At 39.1% G+C, this 24,073-nt stretch overlaps 3 long non-coding RNA genes across 4 annotated transcripts in view; 2 read left to right on the top strand and 1 right to left on the bottom strand.

Annotated features, from left to right (window-relative positions):
• Positions 1-2,649: 2,649 nt before the first annotated feature.
• On the top strand, positions 2,650-10,023 carry LOC144229202 (uncharacterized). The gene is made up of 3 exons (XR_013334386.1): positions 2,650-2,800; positions 3,054-3,191; positions 9,695-10,023. It is a non-coding gene; the product is annotated as an uncharacterized LOC144229202 (long non-coding RNA).
• A 2,590-nt stretch (positions 10,024-12,613) lies between these two features.
• Positions 12,614-24,073, bottom strand: part of LOC144229201 (uncharacterized) — a 27,800-nt gene continuing 16,340 nt past the window's right edge. For both annotated transcript variants that reach the window (XR_013334384.1, XR_013334385.1), the window contains 5 exons: positions 22,525-22,627; positions 21,028-21,193; positions 17,795-17,872; positions 17,411-17,502; positions 12,614-12,905 (listed from right to left, as the gene is read on the bottom strand). This is a non-coding gene — a long non-coding RNA (uncharacterized LOC144229201). The remainder of the gene's footprint in view (positions 12,906-17,410; positions 17,503-17,794; positions 17,873-21,027; positions 21,194-22,524; positions 22,628-24,073) is intronic.
• The window catches only part of LOC144229203 (uncharacterized), a 40,201-nt gene continuing 33,580 nt past the window's right edge, over positions 17,453-24,073 (top strand). Inside the window, exon 1 of the long non-coding RNA XR_013334387.1 lies at positions 17,453-17,519. This is a non-coding gene — a long non-coding RNA (uncharacterized LOC144229203). The remainder of the gene's footprint in view (positions 17,520-24,073) is intronic.

Here is a 24,073-nt window from a genome sequence, read left to right as displayed (position 1 = left end):
ATTGTGACTTTGACATCTCTGTATATCTACCAATATATTAAATTTCTCCTTTTCAATATTGCATCTGAAAAACAAAACACAATAAAACAAAAAGAATACAAATACACACAAATACAGACACCCACACAAAACAAGGCCATAGGTTTATTCCCACAGAAGGGAATACAGAGAGAAGACAGACAGCGAGGGAGGTATTTTGCAGTTTCTAAAGATAATGTGTTTATACTTTGATTTGCAAACACGCACACACACACACACAAACTGAAGTGGAGAAAGAAAGGCTATGGGTCATATATTGTCTTCTTTAAGATTATTGCATCTTTTGAACTTTAAGAACCTGTTGGGAGGAAAAAATTTTACTATACCCTTCAAGATTCTTTTGGTTGGTCTAAAAATTAAATTGACATGGAAGAGGGGAGACTGGGTAGCTCAGTTGGTTAAGCATCTGACTTTGGCTCAGGTCATGATCTCATAGTTTGTGGGTTCAAGCCTCACATCAGGCTCTGTGCTGACAGATCAGACCCTGGAGCCTGCTTCATATTCTGTGTGTCTCTCTCTGCCCCTCCCCCACTTATGTTCTGTCCCCCTCTGTCTCTCAAAATTAAATAAATTTTTAATTTAAAAAAATTTAAATTGACATGGAAGAGATGAACAGGAGAAAAACAATTATATACATGCAGGGGTTCCATAGGAATATGAAACTCATAGGCAGTCAGGCAGTTGAAGCTTATAAGCTGTCCTGAGCTAAAAAGAAGTGAGTAGAGGTCTGGGACTTTAAAGGAAAGAAGACAACTCACAGGAAGATGAAAGAGAGTAAATATTTGGTAAACAAATGTTTTCTGGGTCAAACAGAAAAAATGGGACATGGAGAGGAATTTTATCAAACAGGTTTTGCTAAATGCCTCCTTGTCTACCACCCTCATTTCATATTATAATGTAGTTACCTGTGGTGATAGCTCTCTTCCTGAAGCAGATCTTCTATGTATATTCTTTTAGACAGTTAGGAGAAAGGTCAAAGATTCTTTCTGAGCCTCTGTTTCTCAAAAAGAAGCAGCCTAAAATAATCCACCTGCCAAAGAGACACATTTTGGGGTGGCAAATTTTTTAACCCTACAGACATATCATGGTATTCCCACAATTCTGCAATAAATTTACAAAGTATTAAGAAGATAAAGCAAAGACTCATATATTCATCTGTGTCAATATGATATATGCTTCATGTGAACTATGGTATTTAGATGGGACCTGTCACACGGGTGCTCAGGAAAAATCTATTGAATGCTTAATTAAGGATACTGACTTATCAGAGAGGAAGGGGTAGTATCAATATGGGTAATGATTTATTTCTTTTTCTTTATTTCCTACTTTTTTCTCATATCCTCTTTTGATGAAGTATCCCACCAGCTTTTCTCCTTTCAGTACAAAAAATTCTGTTCAACTCCAAAGGCGAATGGCAGAAGATTTTCAAATGTGTGGGTATGTATGTATGTATGTATAAGCCTCTGTGTGTCTGCATGCATGAGTTTGTTTCTTTATGTATCTACGAACATGTATATATGTTCCTGTGTCTTGATTTAGGCATGAGACTGGGAACATGAGTGGTGCATGTGCACAGAGATGTTTATTTGTGTGTACATGTATCTGCATGTGTGAGCTTGTGTCTGTAAAAACAGGTCTTTGTGTATCTGTATATGTGTATGTGTTGTGTCACACATGCAATGTGTGTGTGATGTGTGCATGTCTTTATGTGTGTATCTTTTCATCCATATATATTTGTGTGCCTGTGTATATGTGCCTGTGTATACATATGTGTGCCTCTGAGTATGTGTGTCTGTATGTGTGAATTTGTCTATATGTCTGTGTGTATAGTTACCATGTGCATGTGTGTCTACTTGTGTTAGTTTGTGTGTCTATACACACGCACCATTAAACCTACTTCCTACTTTTTAAATAAATGAAAGTGTTGCTTGCAGAAAAAATAACTACTTAGAGCCTAATGTTCTGGAAAAATTCATATTAAAAGACATCTGCTTATACCAAATCCTGTTTTGTCTACATTTAGCCACAGGTGTTAAAAAAATGATAAGCACTTGGAAAGTAGACAAGCCAAAAATGGTAAGAGTATTCATATTTATCTTAGCTCTCACAATGAATCAAAGTATAAACAATGAAGAAAGTGAGTTTTCATAAGTGAGTTCTGTTTGGTATAAATGGGAGTCATTTCTCATAGAAATGTGCTGACAGTAGGCACATTCTGAAAGCTTATAGTGCAATGAATCTGCTTACCTGATATTAATTTACTTTTTATAATTTTTAAAATATAATATTGATTAAATTAGCATCTGGATTAATGACCTTTTAAATTCAGAGAGACTGCAGTAGTACTGTCTTAATACAGAATGACCCTTATAAGACCAAAATATTTGAAAATCAGTTTTCTAAATATTTTATACCTATCTTCTGCATCTATTATTATATATTCACAGCATATATTTATATTAATTTATACTATAAAATATATAAACATAAATATGTACATATTGAGGTGTTTTATAGATATCTATACATGCATATATTTGTTATATATATTTATATACAGATACATGTATGTAACATAAATCAAATTTGGTTCATGTGAGTTATCTCAAATATTCCCTTTGAGCCCCTGATAAATGCTGTATTATTATGCTAGATGCAGAATACCAAGATGGCAAAATATGTGCCCTGACTTTAAGGAACTCTTGAAAAAATGGAAATGTGGAGTCCTGTGTTCAAAAAGCATAAAAAAGTGTGAATAAAGGTATGCACAAAGATTTTTCCTGTTATCTGTGTTTTCTTCCTCTTGACTTGTCATGGTGTTCTGTTTGTTTTTTAATTTGCCAGCAAATGCTTGCCTAAATATTGAAAAACTAATATCTTAAGTTATTAGCATGCTTTTTACCATTCATCTTTATATTGTGCAGTGACAGTTTTAAATTCAAATATCAGAGCATATAACGTTGATGCAGAATTGCTTGAAATTACCTAGTCTTAATACATGGTTCCTTCTTCAGGGGTGCCTTGTGCTTCCCAGAAGAGAGGAACACAAGCCAGCCTCAGAAAGTTTGGAAGGATGAAAGGAGGAGAGAACCAGATGTGATGCTTTAGTGCTGCAGAGCAGGGGGATAGAGAACAAGTGAGGACTCTCACAGGTATGTTGCCCCTCATATTAGCATATCAGACCTATTCCCAGTGTCCTAGCTAGAGATGGTGTGGGAATTTGAGCTAAGCAGGCATCTCCCCTTTCTCATAAGCCAATCACCTCACCATGGAAGATGGGCAAACTTCCCAAGTATCTTTAAACCTGGTGCCTGGCAGTGCTAGGTACCTAGATAGAGATTACTGAGTCATACTGCCACAAAGAAGCAGCCTCCTTATGGCCAGACACCTACCAGATAATCTGGGGTCCTGGCAGGTCAGTGTGGGAGGGCTACCACCATACCCCTCCCCAAGAGGCTATGGTATGTGCACCCAGCCTTTCTGGCACCTGTAGGAAGTGGATGGAGGCAGCAGTGGGAAGGCAGGGGTGGGAAAGGGAGGGTGGGCTGGGATCCCAGAGGTAAGAGAATGGATAGCTGAGAATCTGGAAGGCTATGGGAGGTGAACCACAGATGAACCTAGGCTCCAAGCCCCAGGTACATGTTCCATTAACCTATCTTACATGCACAAATTCAAAGAAATGAATAAATATTTCAAGGTAGCAACTATAGAAAGATTTATCCCCCAAGCAGAAACTCTTTTGGAGAAAGTGAAGGGACTGGTCACTTACCCATGACGCCAGACCTCAGTAGACAAGATATAGTTTAATGGAGCAACAGAGATATATACTTGAGTACAGCTTTGTCACAGAGAAGGATGTTAAGGGACAGTTCCTAAAGAAGTGAAGGCCTGAGCTAAATTTTGAATCTGAATCTGAATTCTTTCAGCCAATAAAGGATGGGAAATGTCATTCTAGGCACAAAAAAGCCCATGTCTAAAGCCTCAGAAATGTGGAAAGTCATGGCATATTTGGAAAGCTGGAAATGATAATATAGTAGCAATGTGTTGATATGTGCATGCTTACCTGTGCATGGACGGTAAAGTAAGATGTAAGAAGAGGAATAGGCAGTTGGGATTTGGTGTGCATTGTGGTAGAACTTGTATTCCTCCGTAGGAGCTTGGAGCTCTGTAGATACTTGAGATGAATTAAGACTTACATATGTATACTCAGGCTCAAAAATGAGACCTTCAATTGACAAACAGCAAAACAGAACAGGATAAATTATACTCTGCAGTGTCAAATGTCAGAAATTGGTCATTGATATACAGTAACATGAAGCCTGCAAAGGTCTTAAGTTGAATGGGAAGAATTCACGTGATATTAGACTACTTTCTTTTTAAGAGTTCTCTGATTTCCCCCTCCTCCATTAGGGTATGTCATTCATGTTATCAAATAACATGTTATCAAACATTCATATTATTAAATTGAACTTGGTGATGAAGTTTTAGGCCATCATCACTCTAGGTATATGCCTATATAACACCCTAGATATAATTTTCTTATTAAGCAGAGAAATCACTTTAAAAAAATATTTCCATTTCATTTGTGTTTTATATTTTTGGGAAAAAGTATGAGAAATAAACATTTTTTTCTTGTCCTCTACCCTGCTTATAAAGTTAGGATTATAAATCTGAGATTACAAACAAAAAAAAGAAATATTTGCATGGCATATTCTTTGCATTGACTCATGACAGGATAGGATTTCAGTAACCACTGAAATCTACTTTCCTGAAAAAACTCAGGGGATCCCTAACTCTTCTTCATCTTGTCACTTTATAAAAGGTTCTGCTTTCAACATTCCTAAGTATGCATGTGCTTCTTGTTTTATACACCCCGAAATCCTACATTGATTTGCCATAATGGTGGAGAATATATTTAATTATGTAATGTTGACACTAAAACAAAAGAGCCAGTTACTTTACCAGCAAAGTGATTTTATTTGGGAATTGCAGAGGAATTGCAATTCAGGGTGAACAAGCCGTAGTGAACCAAAGGCAAGTCCAGAGAACAGAAGAGAGGGGCTTGGTTCTATAGAAGAAAGGAGAAAGCTGAGCAGGGCTGAATTCTATTGGCTAATCTCTTGCCAACTCAGCTTCTAGAAATCCTTCCTCCCTCCTGTTGGGGTATGTAAAGTAAGCTTCCTTCTGTGGGTGGATGTGAGGTGTGTTTCTTGCTGAGGGTGGTGGTGCCTGAGAGCTCCCCCTTTAGGGCTTCTCAGCTCCATTAAAAAAAAAAAATGAACGTTTATTCAATTTTGAGAGACAGAGAGAGAGACAGAGCGTGAGCGGGTGAGGAGCAGAGAGAGGGGAGACACAGAAGCCAAAGCAGGCTCCAGGCTCTGAGCTGTCAGCACAAAGCCCGATGCGGGACTTGAACTCACTGACTGTGGGACTTGTACTAACTGACTGAGAGATTATGACCTGAGTCGAAGTTGGTCACTTAACAGACTGAGCCACCCAGGCGTCCCTCAATTCCATTTTAAATGAGGTTTCGTTTAATTTTTTTTACAGTATATTAAAATATGCTTAATGTAGTATCCCTTTCTAGTCAGATTTCAAAGAGAATGGGGACCATGTTTTTTATTCCCTTTGGTACATATAGGCCACTAGCATTGATGTTGGCTAATAGGCAGCTCTTAATATTTGTTGTATTAAATTGAAATCAATTACATGAATTAGTCATGGTAATTAACTCATTTTAAAAATCATAAAGTAGAGGAATAGATTTGAACCTCTTTTTTCAAAACCGGTATTTAATGTTTTCTAAAAGTGTAGCTTAGGTTACAGATTCACAGCCTATGAGTCATAGATCTCTTTATCAGGGATAGGATGAGTGCAAGTAGATCATGTAGAGGTGGATATTGAGTTATAATAGGGATCCAGTAATCCACAAGCATGTTAAAATTTCTCAGTCAATGAACACTAAGTTTTAACCAATATTATGTAGATGTTCATGGAATTTGAACTTGTTAGAGAGGTCTTTATTTCTAACAGAGTGAGGAATCCATGGTCTGTCTGAAATTGAAACATAGTTTATGAGTGTGCTTCTGTGCACATATGTGTGTTTGGATTGGGAAGATGCCTTTCCTGGTGCAGATCCCAAATTAGAAAGACAAAGTTGATAGCTCCTCACTTTGTTGTATGTACTCTGCATATCCAATAAATATTTATTTGTACCTTTTTGGCCGTCGGCCTGCTGCAGGAGGCAGCATAAGCTTAGGGGTTAAGAGCATGTGTACTGCAAACAGACTGGTATGAATCAGGACCCTGCCTCTTTACATTGTGTAAATAAATTTAACCTCATTACTCCTGGCCTTTACTCCTTTCATAAAGGGAGGGATGATAACACTTCGTAAGTATCATTTTTAATATTAATCGAGATAATATATGCAAAATGGTCAGTCCAGAGGTTGGTACACATTATGTTCTCATAAACATCAGTTATTATTATTAATAAACCCACATAGATTTTAGAACAAAAGACTGGTGAAGACATTTATTAAGGATGATTGATTTGGAAATCCAGTTAAAGGGAGTTGGTCAGTGGGCAAGGCATAGAGCACAGGTGTTGATGGTATCATAGCTTAACAAGCAGAACATTTATTTGAAAAGTGGTGGTAATATAGCTCCTTGGAAGAAGAAAAGGGACCTTACATTGATCAATTGGCTTCTGAGAGCACATACTGTGCTCTGTGCTCCACATTTATTAATTCTTGCATCTGGGTATGAAGGTTGAGAATTAACCAAAAAACAATAGCCACAAAAACATGGAACAGAGACCTTAATTTTGTGAGAGGTCATTGATTATAGTAGAAATGGTAGTCTTAGAGTTTCTAACACTTCCTTCCTCAAAAATCCTGAGCAAGTCATTTTACCTTCTTTTGCACCTATAAATGCAGTGCTGCCTGCTATGTCCCAACAGGGTGGGAGCACAATCCTGAGACAATGAGTAGAGTATTTACACAACATTAGAATTTATAAAGTCATCTTTCAGACATTATAATACAATATCTTATTTTATTTTTTCCTGATGTCTTTCCTTATAAGCATGTGTTTCCATCTGGTCACTGATCTGTGGAGTTGTTACAACTCCTCCACACCAATACACTCATTTTTTAAAGTTTATTTATTTATTTTGAGAGAGAGCATGCACGTGTGTGCACACAAGTGGGGGAGGAGCCGGGAGAGAGAGGGGCGGGGAGAGAGAATCCTAAAGAGGCTCCACACTGTCAGCACAGAGCCTGATGTGGGGCTCAAACTCGTGAACCATGAGACAGTGATCAGAGCCTAAATCAACAGTCAGACACTTAATGAACTGAGCTACCCAGGTGCATCCAAAACACTTATTTTTAAATGTCTTTTTAATAACCCACTCATTTTACTTTGCAGAGTCCCTCTTGTGCCCTGTTGAATGAGTTTTTGTTATCCTTTAAAACACATTGCTCGCTCTCTCTCTCTCTCTCTCTCTCTCTCTCTCTCTCAAAAATAAATAAACTTAAAAACAGGGTGGGGGAGCCTGGGTGACTCAGTCAGTTAAGCATCCTACTTTGGCTGGGTCATGATCTCTTCGTTCATGGGTTAGAGCCCTGCATCAGGCTCTGTGCTGACAGCTCAGAGCCTGGAGCCTGCTTCAGATTCTGTGTGTGCCTCTCTCTCTCTGCCACTCCCCTGCTTGTGTACGTTCTCTCTTCCTCACTCTCTCAAAAATAAATAAACTTTAAAAAATGACACATCAAAATGTCTTCCTCTTTCTGAAGACTTACTCCCTCCACCTATCATCCTATATTTGGCCATTACCTCTTTGTGGTCACATAACAATTTTTATATGCCTCATATATGTACTCATATCAAATTATCTTATAGTTTTTTGCATGCCTGTCTATATCTGTAGACAGCTAGCTTCTTGAAAAAAGACATATTCATTTTTGTATTCATTGCACCTTGCAAGTCGTCTGGCAGAGACGTGTCTATCATTTAATACGTGCTTGTTAAATGCAACAATATTAGCCCATTAATATTAGTACCATTAATATTAGAGAGACATTCCTATTTCAGTTTTGGACACATTACCATTAGGGAGAAAATCAGATATCAAAGAAGAAATTCCCATTATGCTTCATATAAAGCACAAAAAACTCCTGATATATCTACCATATACCAAGGATAATGGTGCAGTTTTAATATAATACAATAAAGAAGCATTCATAGCATATATTATGTGAGTCATATCCCTTCTTCAAAATGTATTGTAGGTATTTCTGGCTCTAAATTGTTAAAAAGGTCTTGGGGCTTCTTCCTGCATTCAGTGCCTCCCTCTGCCCCACTACCCTAAAAACATACGTATATCCTAAATTCAAATACTTCTTGATCTGAACTCTCTCTCTCTTTCTTTTTCTCAGCAGCTGTTCACTTTTTCATTAGCTATAATAGTTCCAGTAGAACTTTGATCTCACCATTCTTTCATTATATCCATTTTACATTATCCGCATTATGCTCAGGATTCAGGAATTGCTGCATCACGGGCATGCTGGCACCAAGTAGGGGTACAGTTAGTTGTTTCAACACACTCCCGGTAAGGTTGATTACCACTGGGCAGCTGAGCATATGGTTTAAAACCCTTGACCAACAGCACTTGGATTTCCTTATGGTCTCATGCTTGTCTATAGCTAAGTGGACATGAAATCAATATGCACTCATGGAAAGCTGGCCCCTATGAGATACATTCTAAATAATGCAACATATTGTAACAATCAGATGGTACGTAATTCCCTCCATCTAAAACCAAATTGATTTTTGTCTTCGAACTATTATCCCTGCTCTGGAGAGGGATCTGTTTGCACTTAAAGTTTCAAACATTTCAGCCATGCACCATAAACAAACACTAAAAGATTCCATAATATTCTCAAGATCGTCCGCACTCAGCAGCAAAGAAGTGCCACTAAGAATGCTAAAGGCTAAGAAGTAATAAACCATCAAAAGCTCCATTGCAAATGCTCTGAACAATCTCTTTCCTTCTATAACTCAGCAAGACACAGCTCTGTTTACACTCTCAGGCCATGATCCATAAAGTTGCTTTTGGCCTCAACTGACCCCCTTTCTCCATGTCAGGACTAGAGAGAAGAAACACTCACAAGATGGAATAAAGAACTGAACGGTCTACTTCTTGTTTCTGCCAACTTAGTGTCTGCTACAAAAAGAAAAAAAAATGAAAAAAAAAAAAACCCTCTAACTACAGTCTAAGAAAGTGCTTCTTATTAATATACATATGAATCTCCTGGTGATCTTGACAAATTCTTGCTTCACTATTTCTGGTGTGGGGCCCAAGATTCTGCCTTCCTAACAAGCTCCCAGTGATGTTGATACTGTGGGTCTGAAGACCACATTTTGAATAGTGTGTTGGCAGAATTTTAATGATGCCCCTCCCCAGCCAAGGGGAAAGGAGTTTCCTGTTGTAATTAAAGCCACAAGTCAGTTGACCTTACTATATGGAGGTTATCCAGTTGAGCCTGATCTAATCTCATGCGACCTTTAAATGGCAGACTCTAGAGGGAAAAGAGGAGTCAAAGACATTTGAAGCATAGGAGGGGTGTGACATGCTGCTACTTTGAATTTGTAGGGGGCACACGAGGACTCTGTCAACCTGGAAGAGGTGAGTGTGGTCCCCATTTGACAGCCAGAAAGGAAATGGAGACCTCCAATTTGGCTGAAACCTTCAACAAGCTGGATTCCACTACAACCTGAATGAGGCTGGAAGGGGGTTCATGCTCAGAGTCTCTGGAATAGAAAGCTGCCTGGCTGCCTTCTGCCTTATGAGGCTCCACATGGGGAACCCAGTTCGGCAGTGCTGTGCCCAGACTTGTGACCCACAGGAACTGTGAAATAATAAAAGGTGTTGTTTTAAGCTGCTAACCTGATGGTAATTTGTCACACAGCAACTGGAAACTAATACAGGTAAGAAGGTTCTAATTCAATCCAGCCAACTAAACTTTTGCCATTCATGTGTGTAAGAAGTTCTGATCGTTTTTTCTCAAAACCTAAGGATAGTTTTTTTAAGTTTATTTATTTATTTTGAGAGAGAGAGAGAGGTGGAGGAGCAGAGAGAGAGGGGGAGGAAGAGAATCGCAAGCAGGCTCTATGCTGTCAGTGTAGACCCCGACTTGGGGCTTGAACCCATGAGGCTGTAAGATCATGACCTGAGCTGAAACCAAGAGTTGGAAGCTTAACCGACTGAGCCACCCCACCCAAAATCTCTTACTAATGCAATAAATTGTCAAATTTCTCTGTCCTCAGTGTCCTCAGTTAAAAAAAAAAAAAAAAAAAGAAAAAGATTAATGATATCTGTTCTAACCAACTGCTAAAGATAGGTTAGGAATAACAGACAAAATAAATGAAAAAAGACTTGTAAACTGTGAAAATGCTAGACATATATACAGAATCAGATACGGCAGTCGCTGAAATTATGCCTCATTGAACTTTTCTCTGGTCATAAAAAAGTTCTTGAGATGTTAAAATACCGTAGCTTACGGCTCAAAAATCCCATCATTCTAAGTGAGACTCGATGAAAGTGAACATAAACACTTTGAAAATACCTTGTTGTCATCTACTCTTTTTATCGGAGATAGTAATTTAATAGCAGAGTCTCAGATACAAATGTATATCATGTCTTCTTTAAGAGCTGTAAAGTAAAAGCTGTGTTTTATGGGATTAATTGGAGAAACAAGTCCATTCCAACTTTCTTTCTCCTTTGCTGTCATATGCACTTAGGTAGATGGTAAATTATTCAGGTATTATTTGCAAACAAGATTGTTTTCAGGTGAACAGAATGGAAATTGCCGAGAGAGGATATGGGTGAGCTGAGTTAGGAAAGAGCAATGCAAATGTGCTTAGGGTTAACAGAAGAGTTATCTAATATTTAATGTCTTCCCCATGCATCGTGCCAAATCATTATTTTATGGCAACCTTTCCTCTGTTTTTACTGTGTGTTAACTTTCTGCAGTGAGCAGATGTGGCCACACACATTTTGTTTGGCAGAAGGCAGATGCCAGCCCCTGAAATGGGTGCCCAGTTCCAAGGGCAACATCTGGATCCTTGGCTTGGCTGTGTTCCTGTCTGTGCTTGTGGCTATAAAATGCCCCCTGGAGACATTTTATGATTAGTCTGCAACAGAGTTGGCATGAGTGTCTTGTCTCCCTGGCAACCACTTTCCCTTTGATTCTTATACATCTGCTCAGTAATATACAGTATTTGGGAAACTGCTCCCCACCTCATTTCCAATCATAAAGCAGATGACAGGGGGCTTTTGTTGAATGGCATATCATTTTCCCCGGTGTCTAAAGCTATTGTTTTCTAGCACACTTGCAACTGCATCAATTGCAGAGTGAGCCCTCTCTGCAAGGCCAGTAGGTTTAAGACAAAGTGTTAGACTCTAATGAATACTCAGTAGCACATCTTGAACCCGTGAGGAATTCTTAGAAGCCAGGAAGGAGGAGGCAGTTGGAGCAGCCTCACCAGTCTTCTTTCTTGGATGAGAAGGACCTGGTTGGATGAAGCTCTATCCCTGTATTCTTCATTTTTTAATCACTCTCATCTCTCCCTCACCCCCTCTTCTCTCCCTTCCCCTCTCTTCTCTCCCCATCTCCCACTCCAGCCCCCACCGAGATGCCAGTTCCTTAAGGCAGTCAGAACTCAGACTTCCTCATTGAAAAGAGAATTTGCTATGCCTTTATTAACTCCCTGTCAGAAAAAAAGCTATTATTAAACAAGTAGTATTCCTCAGGCTGCTCTTATGTCTGTAGAGAAATGGGGATGTAGGGATATGATTCAGGCATTTGGCAGCATGGAATCGGTTATTAGCCATTCCCCAGGTGAAACTGGAAGAGATTTGATTGTGAAGGATAAACCCTTCTTTCTAGGCAATCCTTGTCATGTCTGTAAATAAGTGTTTGGAATAAGCAGAAGGAAAAGAGTTAAAATTTCACAAGATCTACTCTAGGCAGGAATTTACAGAAAGTAATTACAAGTACCCTTTCCAATAGGAATGTGCATTCCCATTTTATAGATGAGGAGGTGAGGCTCTGAGACATTTAGCAGCACTTTTATTCGAGTGACTTGTGTAATGAGAGGAGTACAGGGTATTCAAAGCAATGATGCTTAATCCAGCAGGATGCTGAGGAACGTGCCTTCAAGAATTAGCTTAACACCACCACTTTTTAGGAAGAGTTGGAATCATCAGGGTGAGATTAAAGATGTTTCCAGAGAGAGGGAATATGTTAAGCTAGGGCCCAGAGGCAAGCATTAGAAGTCATGATTTGCACAGGAGCTGCTAAAAACAAAAAGCCCTCTCACCTCTACTAATTCATGGAAACACATCCCAAATTCTGCATCTCATTGGAGACTTCCATAAATTATCACCTGAACATTCCCCAACTCCTCCTCTCCTCCACCACCCAAAAAAGAGGAAAAAAAGAAACTGTAACAGTTACTAGCTAAATAGATCATTAGGAAGTTAAAAACAAAAAGGTATTTCATTTAGGAATGATGTCAGCCTGAAAACAGGCTATTGTGAGGCATCTCTGTTTTATTAAGCCGCCTGCTTACTGCCAACCTTCTTTCAACGCGCAGCTTGTGGGTATCAAGGACTCTTGCATTATAGAACTCAGAACAGGGTCTGGCCCAATACATTAGTGTTTAAAACATGCTGTTGCTTCATTTCCATTTTCTTCTGCATATCATCAACATTCTGTCCTTTCATGTTGTAAATGTGTTACAGAAATGACAGCTATGGGGCCTTTTCATACCACAGTCTTGAATGGATCCAGATTACCAAGCTGATAAAAAAGATAAATAAATTAATCGTGAATAAAAATACAAACTCAAAATCTAAAGTGTGCTTACTTACCATAGCTAGAGAAAAGTCCAAAAGCTGGCCAAGAGTGGAAGCTTCAGCTCCCCTCCTCACAGTATGATCTCCAGGCACTCAGCCATATGCACTGAGGACATTTCAGTTTCACCATTTCAAAAATAGGGTTAGTAGGAGCTCTGACTTCATCAGAAAATTATGAGAATTAAAGGAAACAATTTACAGAAAATGCTCAGAAAGAGCCTATTGGGAAAATGGTAATTGTAAGCATTGTGGCTGGTGGCTTTACAGGAAAGCCAACTCGAGACAGAGATTAATATGAAGGAAGTATCTCAGGCTCTGCACCAGAGGGTAAAGGCAAGAAAACTAGATTGGGCAGAGGAGGAAGGTGGCCCGGAAAGCAGTCATGAGAAGGTGTCTGCCAATCCCATGGAGTGCCCCAGACCTCAAAAAGCCCTTTTGAGTTGTCCTGGATTGGCATGAGGGTGTGTCCTTTGGGTGAGGCAGCTGTCATTAGCCTTAAGCAGTCCCCAGACAGGGCTACTCCAAGTAACTGTGATAGTAATTTCTCCCTTTATGAGGTCAGATCTGGGAGGCACAGTAGAGTATTGCCATGAATTGGATAATGATTGTGTCTTGTTATCGCTTTGATGATTCTTTTGGTTCTTTTGTTCACCTTGAACCATTTTCTCCCATCTTTTAGTTCCTTACACAAAAAATAACATCTGTGGAGGCCAGTGCAATAATATATATGGAGGGCCATTTAACACATGTCTAAATACATAAAAGGTATAAAGCAGGCTCCCAGACAATTAAATGCATATGGGCACTGTATCTTGTGAAAGATAGACTTTTACAATGACTTGGAAGACTATGTAAGAATTTAGAAATTTCAGACTGCATGGAAAGCTGCACTGGGACATGGTGTTGTGGGGAAAGCCAATCCCAAGGCCACAGACCATGTTCTGCTCCCTTGCCCATCCCAACTCAGGCTTCATTCTATACCACAAGAAGCTCACGTGAGTATGTGTGAAAACCCAGCCTGCATTTCCAAGCACTTATCATAACCTCCAAAAATAGCTGTGCTTTGCTGTCCCTCTGGGTGAGCAGTGCATACTCTGGAGATGTATCCCATTCTCAGAAGGGAAGACTTAGGGAAGGGGTGTAAAGGAATCTCAAAGTAATCTTGGGGCAGTTAGGGAAAGGAATTCTGGGGGGACTATGTACCTGGGCAAGATCTAGAAGCAGAGACTTGCAGGTAGGGCTGTCCACATGGCCCTAGAGACACCTTATTCTGTTGAAAGAGTCCCAGCTTTGAAGGACCAGAGTGGGAGCCCTCTAAAGCTCGTGTAAGGCGACCTAATGTCTTGCTAGCCCACAATGGAGGGATTCCTCAGTCGTAGGATATTCAAGGCTAGAATCTGCTAAATGAGCAAGTTGGTCATCCTCATAGGGTCCAAGCCAGAGTCCTGCCTTCTGAGATCAAAGGGCGGTACAATGCTTATGTGTCCCTCTTCCTTCTGCCCAGGAAATGTGCACATGCTGTTCCTTCTCTGGGAGACTGGAGTCTCAGTCCTCTCTGTCTATATGCCTAGTTAACCCTTTGTCACCCTGCAGATCTCAACTTCATAGTCTCTTGCCAGGGAAGACATACTAGATCTCTTTCAGAGGGCAATTTGACCTAGTCTGATGCTTGTATGGCAACATGTGCCACCACAAGAGTTTATCATGGTGGCAAGTGTACATGCATGTCTCCTGTCAGGCAACCATTTGTCCATCCTCAGAACCCCAAGCATCTTCCACACATGCCGCTTTATGGAGCACAGCAGCTCATTGTCAAGTACCAGCAGCAGACATCCTCTTCATTTGTAGGGCAGAATCTTGGGATATAAAGTAGTCTGTGCTATAAACGGCAGTCATTTCTTCTAAGCTCTGACTGGACTATTTATTAAATGCTTAGATAGAGAAAAAATCTTTCAGTAAAGTTCTCCTGTCACTGTGTGGCTTAATAGAGTTTGAACAATCCCCTTGGGGTGCAGTACATCACCTCTTTTGGATTTAATGATAAACTTCTTTTACCAGTGTGGGGTGGCAACCCTGCTTAATTGATTAACAAACATTGACTGAATCAGCATAGCGCCTGCCTCCTCCAATATATACCATCATTTAAGTTAGCAATTAGAGCTGTAATGTAAGTAAAACAACGTAATGAAGCCAACCCCCTCTATTTTAAAGAATGCATTTAGGGAGGGCATCTCCAAGAAAGTAACGTTGGTCTGACACCCATGAAGACAGAAGAAATGAGTCATACAGGTATCAGGGAGAATGCATGGCCATGGAAAGGGCAATGAAGTGGGTGTGGTTTTTCAGGTGTGCCCCAGAGAAAGAAGAGCACAGCAGCTGATATCCACATGCAAAGGGAAGCGGGGAGCAATGGTGTGGGAGGACCACATGGTGACCAGAATTATAAGACCTCTTTTTTTTTTAATTTATTTTTGAGAGACAGACAGAGCATGAATGGGAGAGGAGGAGAGAGAGAAACACAGAATCTGAAGCGGGCTCCATGCTCTGAGCTGTCAGCACAGAGCCTGATGTGGGGCTTGAACTGACAGACCGTGAGACCATGATTTGAGCCTAAGTTGGATGCTTAACCGACTGAGCCACCCAGGCGCCCCGGGAATTACAAGGCCTCTTATGCTGCAGTGAGGAGCTAGTGAAGATTAAGTGACTGCTTCCACCCCACCCCACCTCCATACTTATTATGCAGGGTCTTAGCATGCAACATCTGAGACATGACATTGACATACTGACCGGACAGGAGAGGACACCCAACCCAAGTGTCCAAGTAAGGAGGCCAGGTGAGGGAGGGGACTTTGAAGTAAAGAAGGACATGGAATGAGGAGGTTAGGCACCAGGAAATAGTAAATGCTCAATACATGCTGGCTCTCATCATTAAAAAGTCAGGCAGTCTGCTAACTTTTAAAATAGTCAATGCCATAACTATTTTGCTTATATGTATAATGGGAACAATAATATTTTCTCCCCAATAGAGTAGTTTACAAATATTAAACAGTTTCCTTAAGTTTATGGAATAAGTAAATGCTTGGGGCAGAATATGAAATCAAATGTACGGACTCTGGATCCCAGGATCATAACCCGTTACAGCACACAACCACTTAATGGAGGACGCAAGGGCAGTGTGGAGGAATGTAGGCAATTCTGGTTGATGGCTGCCTGGAGCCTGCCTTTTGTGAGCAACAACATTCTAAAATGTAATATTACTGGGGCACCTGAGTGGCTCAGTCAGTTAAGCATCTGACTCTTGATTTTGGCTCAGGACATGATTTCACAGTTGTGAGATCTAGCCCACATCAGGCTCCATGCTGAGCACGGAGCCTGCTTAAGATTCTCTCTCTCTGCCCCCCTCCCTTTCTTGCACTTTCTCTTTGCCCCTCCCCCTACTCATGCCCTCTCTCTCTCAAAATAGAAAAAAGAAAAAGAAAAAAATAAGATAAGAGATATTAACTAATTCTATCATAAAAAGTGTTTCTGGGCGCCTGGGTGGCTCAGTCAGTTAGGTGTTGGACTTCGGCTCAGGTTTTGGCCCAAATCTCTCGGTTTGTGGGTTCAAGCCCTGCATGGGCTCTGTGCTGACAGCTCAGAGCCTGAAGCCTGCTTCAGATTCTGTGTCTCCCCCTTTCTCTTCCCCTCCCCTGCTCTGTCTGTCTCTCTCTCTCAAAAATAATAAACATTAAAAATTTTTTAAGTGTTTCTGCAGAAATATCAAATAATAACTTAAAGTTTTAGAGGGAAATTGATATAAAATCCCAATTCTTATATAGATAAGCCCTGTGAACACTGATTGTTATTGTCTATCATCTTTCTCTAATATATTAACATATATTCAAAATAAGATGTCTAAGTTGTACTATATTCCTCTATTTACTTACATGCTCCCATGGCATTAAATGTACTTTGAAATTATTACCCTGTTGTTTGTATAACACCTTACCATAGGTAACTTATTTTACCCATCCCCTTTGTAATTACTATTTGTTTTTAATTTATTTTTTACTACAACCAATATTGCAATGAATAGTCCTGTAAGTTCATTTCACAATATACACAAATATCTAATCATTTTGCTGTACATCTGAAACAAGTATGTTGTATGTCAATTATACCTCAGTTAAAAAAAATAGGAACAAAAAAGGGTCCTCATCATGTAGACAGTGGTGATGGTTGACTAACATTGTGAGTGTACTTAATGCCACTGAATCAATACCTAAAAATTGTCAAAATGATAAATCTTATGTCTATTTTGCCACAATGAAAATATAAAAATAATTTGAAATGTACAAAAATCCCCCCAAATTATTAAAATAGTCAAAGATTAATTTGCTGTATATAGTTTGATAGAGTTGAAATATATGTATATGTGTGTATGTATTATGCAAACAACATATAATTTACCTTCTTGGTTTTTTCTTTTTATTCTCTCTCATGCCTAGATCTGTGCCTGGCTTGTAATAAGGATTCAATAGTTGATTGTTTGAACGCAGTTCCTGGTTAAAGGAGATGAGTAAGTTTAAGAGAAAGCATTTTTAAAACGGATCAGAATTGTGCAAACATTAGGATTTTCCAGGGTACAAACTAATTCAGCTTTAGCCTTTACGCTTCAGTGGGGAGGGAGGCCGTGTTTACACACACTGTAAAACCAAAGACATCCCTAATTGCCCTGTATTCAGACAGTCATGGGGTGCACTCATTTCCTGATATTCAACAGAACACCAATCTTCACTTAACGCAGTTAATGATATAATTTTTATTTTTAAAAGGGAAAGCTGATGTTCCTACCAGCTTCAGAAGATGTTTCAAATCTGGTTGTGGAGCCATTCTATTTCCAATTAAGCAGTGGGGGGATTCAATTACAAGCTGTGGGAAGCAAAGAGTTTGTGTCAATAAACCAGCAGTGGTATTAAGGGTGGTTTTCTGGTTTGCAAACATTAACAGCTTGAAACCTAAAGGCGTATGCTTTTGAAATCATCTAACTATGCATCTAGGTCTCGTGTAGACAGGATTAAGAATACCTGAAACCCAGCCCAGGGTTTCCTTCAAAAGCATTTTCTCTCCTGGAACTCACAGCGAATTTGGGCATTAAAGTAGTATATTAAAGGGCTCACTGGGAGCTTGTTAAGGAGGTTAAAGCCATTTAAAAAACAAAAAAGGAAAAAAAAAACAACTGTCTGGAAGAAGGCAACATAATTTGTAGCAGGGTCTGGTTAGAGAGGAAAAGGGGAATATTCACTTAGGATAGAAAATTTTTTAGTATGATGGGGTTTTTTGGAAATATATACACTACATACAAAAGAGGATACTGCGGCCTCAAAAGAAGAAAGTAATTTCCCAGCCCAGTCAACTAACTGTTAAAAATAAATTAAAATGAAGACCAGACCTGAAAATCCCCCGAGCAGACACGATATAAGCTATGTGAACGAAACTAAATCTAGTTTATTTCAAGAACGTAAGTGAAATGTAGGTGATTTCTTGTAAATGCTTCTAATGATCATAAACAAAACTTAAGTCACTTTCCCAACATGGTAGAAGGTCATCCTTTTTAACCAGTCCTCCGCCATCTGGAAGCCCGCCTTGTAAAAAAAATCAATCATTGTAAAGGTGAGACAAAATCCTTATTGTCACTTCATAAGCCATCCTGTAACATCAGGCCCCTGAACCTCATACCAGGTTTGGGTTTGAAGTCCTCTGTGAACACTTTGTTTCTTCTTCAGTAGAGTTCTCCTATCAACTAAAGCTCTCTGAATTTTCTTTTGACATCATTAACAGGTATAAATTGCTTAACAATGGGTCAGGTGCTCTGCCGAGAGTTAGATACACAAATGGAATAAGCCTCAGTATCTGCCCTTAAGGAATTTATAGCTCATCTAGGATCTATTCCTCCATCTGAAGTTCTTTTTTTAGTTCTCCTGGCTCACCTAAAGCATGCTGATTAACTTTTCTCTTGCTTTTATTTTTTTTACTATGTTTTCCTACTTGGCAAGACAGCAATTTAAAATTGTTTCATTATACTTGGTTTTGAAAGACATTTTTGCTTATATGACTGGTTGAGAGCATTTAGTCAGTATGCCATTCCCTTTGGAAATAAAATTTCCCTCTTAGAAGGGAACCCTTTTTCCTCCCAACTTATATAATCTTGTTTCCAAAATGAGGGCTGTATGCATTTAACTTTCCACGAAGCTGAAACTAATTCCAGCTTCTCACAAATACCAAGGGAAGAGAATAAAATTTCACCTGGTTGGTGGCTTTGTGAGACAGAACTCAGCCTCCCCCCTGCCCCATTCTGCTCTGCACATATTTGATGTTAGTTTGGCACACAGTCAGAGCAGCCTACTATAGACTGGCTTTAAGGTTTAATCCAGGACTAAAGAGATAGCATACCTGTTTATTTATAAAATAAACTGTATTTTCTAATCAGATTTTTGGAAGCCAAGTTTAGGTGTTGACCTCCATCTGTCTATTGGAGCATCAATTTGTTCTGACTTGGGCAGGGTAGAAAGAGAGTTTAACTGGGCTAGGGAGAGGGATCCTGAACCACAATACCTATGTTCAGCCGAAGAGCAACTGTGTATATAGTAGCTTTATTTTCCTGCTCGGTGAAACTATTTCTCAAGGCTGAGAGAACCATAGCCACCACATGGCCCCTGGAGACAGTATTTTCCTGGTTAGCAAGGTAAGAGACTGAAGAAAGAAGGTGGCTCTTGCTTTTCTAGATTTTCTCAAAAGAAAGAGTGGATTGTGAGGGGGATGGATTTAATGCGGGCGAGAGAAGGTAGCAGGCGATACACAAAATAAATTAAATCAGGGCTTCAAGGGGTGCCTGGGTGGCTTAGTCGATTAAGCGTCCGACTTTCGCTTAGGTCATGATCTCGTGGTTCATGGGTACGAGCCCTGCGTCGGGCTCTGTGCTGACAGCCAGCTCAGAGCCTGGAGCCTGTTTCAGAGTCTGTATCTCCCTCTCTCTGACCCTCCCCTGCTCACGCTNAATTTTAGCTATTCTGGGAAGCCTCAGGTAAATAGAGATGGCAGAGTTGGATTTTACTTGTGCCTTGTTCACTTCCCACTCTTTTTTTTCCTTCTTCTGGATCTTCTATCATGTGGGAGCTGTGTCTGTGAGGGGGGTAGTGGTTTTTGATGTATTAAAATGTTATCAATGTTTTTTCTGCCTCCAAATATATCTATGCTCATGTATAGATCAGGAAAAGGTCATCTTTAACATAGACTGTCACTTCTCTAGTATGGAATTGGGAACTTTATGTGAGTGTGCATAGTGTGTGGGTGTACAGATGGATATATATATATATATATGTATATATATATATATATATGTATGTGTATACAAGCAAAAGCACATAGAGCCTCAGGTATGTGAGGGTATGGGGAAGCAGTTAAGGAAAGAGGCAGAAAAGGACCAAGAAAATTGGATTCCCACCCTCCTCTTCTTTCTACATGAAAGAATCAATAATGTGAAATGAATTCTATATGATTTTGCAGTAGGCTAAAGAATGGCTTCCCAAAGATTCTACATCCTAATCTCTGAAACCTCTCAATATAGATTTTGCAAATGTGAGTAAATTAAGATTTATGTTGCAAATGTGAATAACTGAGATGAGTAGACTATCCTGGATTATCTGGGTTGGCCCAATAAATCATGAGGGTCTTTAGAGGAAAGAGAAGGAGAGTCAGAGTCAGAGAAGGATTAGGAATGATGGAAGCAGATGTGGGTGTATGAGCCAAGGAATGTAGGAAACCTCCAGAATCAAGAAAAGATAAGGAAACCATTTCTTCCATAAAGCTTCCAGAACAAATGAACCCTGCCAACCCATTTTACACATCTGTACTCCAGAACTGTAGGAGAATAAATCTGTGTTGCTTTAAACCACTAAATTTGTAGTTATTTCATATGGCAGCAATAGTAAGCTGATAAGAGGGATGCTTAATGAGTAAGTGGTAAATAAGTCAACATTATACAATTGTTCTGATTTCTGCATATTTGTGATAAAGTAAATACAGACCTTCTTTTCCTACATGAGAGTCTTTGTGAAAGGTGAGGGCCTTTAAAGGGAGGTTTTGCCACTATTTTTCCAGCTCTTGAGAGATTTTCAGGTGTATCCCAAGCCTGGAAGTTTCTGGAAGACTGACTGCCAGGAGCTAGCCAATATATGCTTCCTTAGGGAGAGTCTATGAGAAATAATGAGAGAATAAACACCCCTCGTCTTCTGTATAACCATTTAGTGAACTATTATTATGAACAAGCTTTTAAACACAAAGGATCAGATTTACAGTCTAGACCTAGACTTAGGTAGAAGGGGAGGCAAATCTAATGTGAACAGTTCCAAGGGCCTGGCAGGTTGTGAGTGCTGGGATTCATTAACAGACTAAAAGCCTGTTAAATACTGTGGAGCCATTCTTTTCTATGCCATTCAGTTCACTTCTTACATAAGGAAATAACGTTTAATAGCTTATTCAGAGAATAATTGGATTTTTAAAACCCTAAAATTAATTATAATATAAAATTATTGCATTTTTTCCTTAAACAAAATAGAGTAGTAAAATTTTGAGTGTCTTAACTAAACTCATCTTTTTTTCCCCCAGATAAACTTCTACTTCAAAGAAGTTCAGATTTTAATAGTTCTTAAAATTATCTTTTTTAAGAAACTCTAAACTTTACTATTATAGTTAAAATTAGATTATAAAATCAATCTAATATAAATTGAATCATTAATTAAGTCAATTTTAAAAGAAATAATTCAATTTCATTAAGGAGTTGTTACACTGATATTACAAAGTGAATGGATTCCTGTAATTAAAACGCATTGAATTCTGTATGACCATTTATCTTTCCCCCTCTTTTAACCATTTTGGTGAATTTCTAAAACAGAATTTAATTAAATGCTGAAACAAAGGCATAATTCAAAATTCTATAGAGGAACTCACTGGCTAATCATTGGGGCAGTCCCTCTCACCCCCAATATTTTGAGAACCCATAACCATGTGAAATATATATAAAATTATGAGAATATATAGAATAGAATGGCAGCTATTGAGGTGTTATTCATGATCAATGTGGTCTCCCACCAAGGAAAGGGATCCTTTGTGGCACCTGGGTAGCTTGGTTGGTTGACTGTCTGACTCTTGGTTTTGGCTTAGGTCATGATCTTACGTTTTTGTGAGTCCAAGCCCCATGTCAGGCTCTGCACTGCCAGTGAGGAGGCTACTTGGGATTCACTCCCTCTCCCTCTCTCTGTGCCCTTCCCCTACTTGCTCTGTCTCTCTCAAAATAAATAAGTAAACTTAAAAAAAAAAAGGAAAGGGATCCTTTTCTAAATGTTTTAGATCAACCTTTCTTAGGCACTGATGTTTTCCTGGATTTAAGCTATGTTTGCCAGAGTTAGATTTGGTGGTATTTAAGTCTTAGAGAAAATAAGCCACACATTTGGATGATCATAATTTTGAAGAAAGAGCCTTTGAGGTCAGATAGACTTCATTAGTGTTATTGAGCTTTGTCTCACCATTAAGTCCACTGAGGCTCAGTTTCTTCATCTGTAAAGGTAGAAACAGCATCTCCCATGTGGATTACATGTAATATCACTTGTCACATGTTCATTTCATGTCCTGGAACATAGGAGATGGTAAGTAGATAGTTTTTTCTCCCTTTTTGCCTTATCAAACTGTGGAATTTTAACAGGAGAGGGAACATTTGATCTCAGTTAGACAGTATCTATAGTATCTACTAGTGGGAGAGACTTTTTTTCTATCTTTGCTTCCAAAATTGTACATTGTGATTTCCATTAGGTAGTTGAAGTGGACATCTTTTAGGTAAAATAAGCCTATGGTACAATGGCTTTGAGAGCAAATTTGTAAACTATAAAAATATATACATATATGCAAGTAAAGTAATACTGTTATTCTCTGACTGTTCTACAAATAACTTTTAGCTTATGCTATTTTCCCATTTTCTCTTAGGCTTCACAAATATATTAATTTGAATGACTTTCATCAGTGATTTCATCCACAGACCTGCATCTTTAAAGAGCTGTGGCTACCCCTCCTGTTTTGCCTTTCTCCAATAATTTGGGCCACCAAGGCTAATTGCAATGTCTAATTGTATCCTCAGTTGGCTGACTGCACCCACAATTAGCTAAATTCAAGTACCAAGACTCTTGGTACTTTCAATTTTATGCTTCAGAAGGAGCCTGTGTGAGAAAGTAGTTGGCAATTGGCTATCTTTAGGAAAACAACTTCTTAGACTTGGAATCATAGATCTAATTTTAAAGCTTTCAAATATTTTTTAGGTGGCACAGGCATAAAGCCAGTGACCATCTTCGTGCACCTTCAAGAACATAAAATCCAGGTGAGTTGCAGACAGGCCACAGTTTCAGAAAAATAGCAGGAAAGGCATGAGGTTACATCTCATTGGCTCATTCCTTATAATAATAGTACTTGAGCAGCTCCTGGAATTGCTGCCCTGATCAGTATGTGTGCAATCATGGCAGACTTTGGAATAGAAGAACCTAGAAGCACCGGGGCCATCCATGGCAAGTTGGATTGCCTTTCTTCAGCAGTTAGAAAGGCCTCCTGGAGGAGTTGGTTGCAACCATGCATTGAAATGCAGATGCTCTTACAAAACAGGTGCATTCAAAACTGACTGTAGGGTCAACAAAAACCCTTCTCTGAAAAATTAGGCTGGAAATGCCATTGAGATGGAAGTCTGTCATAGCCTGCACTTGAACTTCCAAATAACCTCAAGTCTTCAGCAAATGTTCCAAAGATATTAGTGGTTGAACCACCACTTCATGTCAAAATTAAAACTCACAGTTTTGTAAAGATTGTTCAACCATCACTAGAATGTTGTTTTGAAAGCCATTCAAGAGCCTATAGAAATTTTTCTCTCTAGATTAATTAATTAGTAACAAAATCTCTTATTTGAGTACCCAGAAATAAACAGATTGGCTATCTAAGGGAAAGGAAGAGAGAGATGTACATGAAATAAATTTCCAGCTTTTGCTTTCATAATTTTAGCCTGAGCAATCCTCCTTGATATGCTATTTCCAGCATAGT

The sequence above is a fragment of the Crocuta crocuta genome, unplaced genomic scaffold, assembly GCF_008692635.1.
Source record: "Crocuta crocuta isolate KB4526 unplaced genomic scaffold, BGI_CrCroc_1.0 scaffold507, whole genome shotgun sequence".
In the NCBI taxonomy this organism is placed as follows: Eukaryota; Metazoa; Chordata; class Mammalia; order Carnivora; family Hyaenidae; genus Crocuta; species Crocuta crocuta.
Note: the sequence above shows the minus strand (reverse complement) of the source record. Positions and strands in the feature narration are given on the sequence as shown.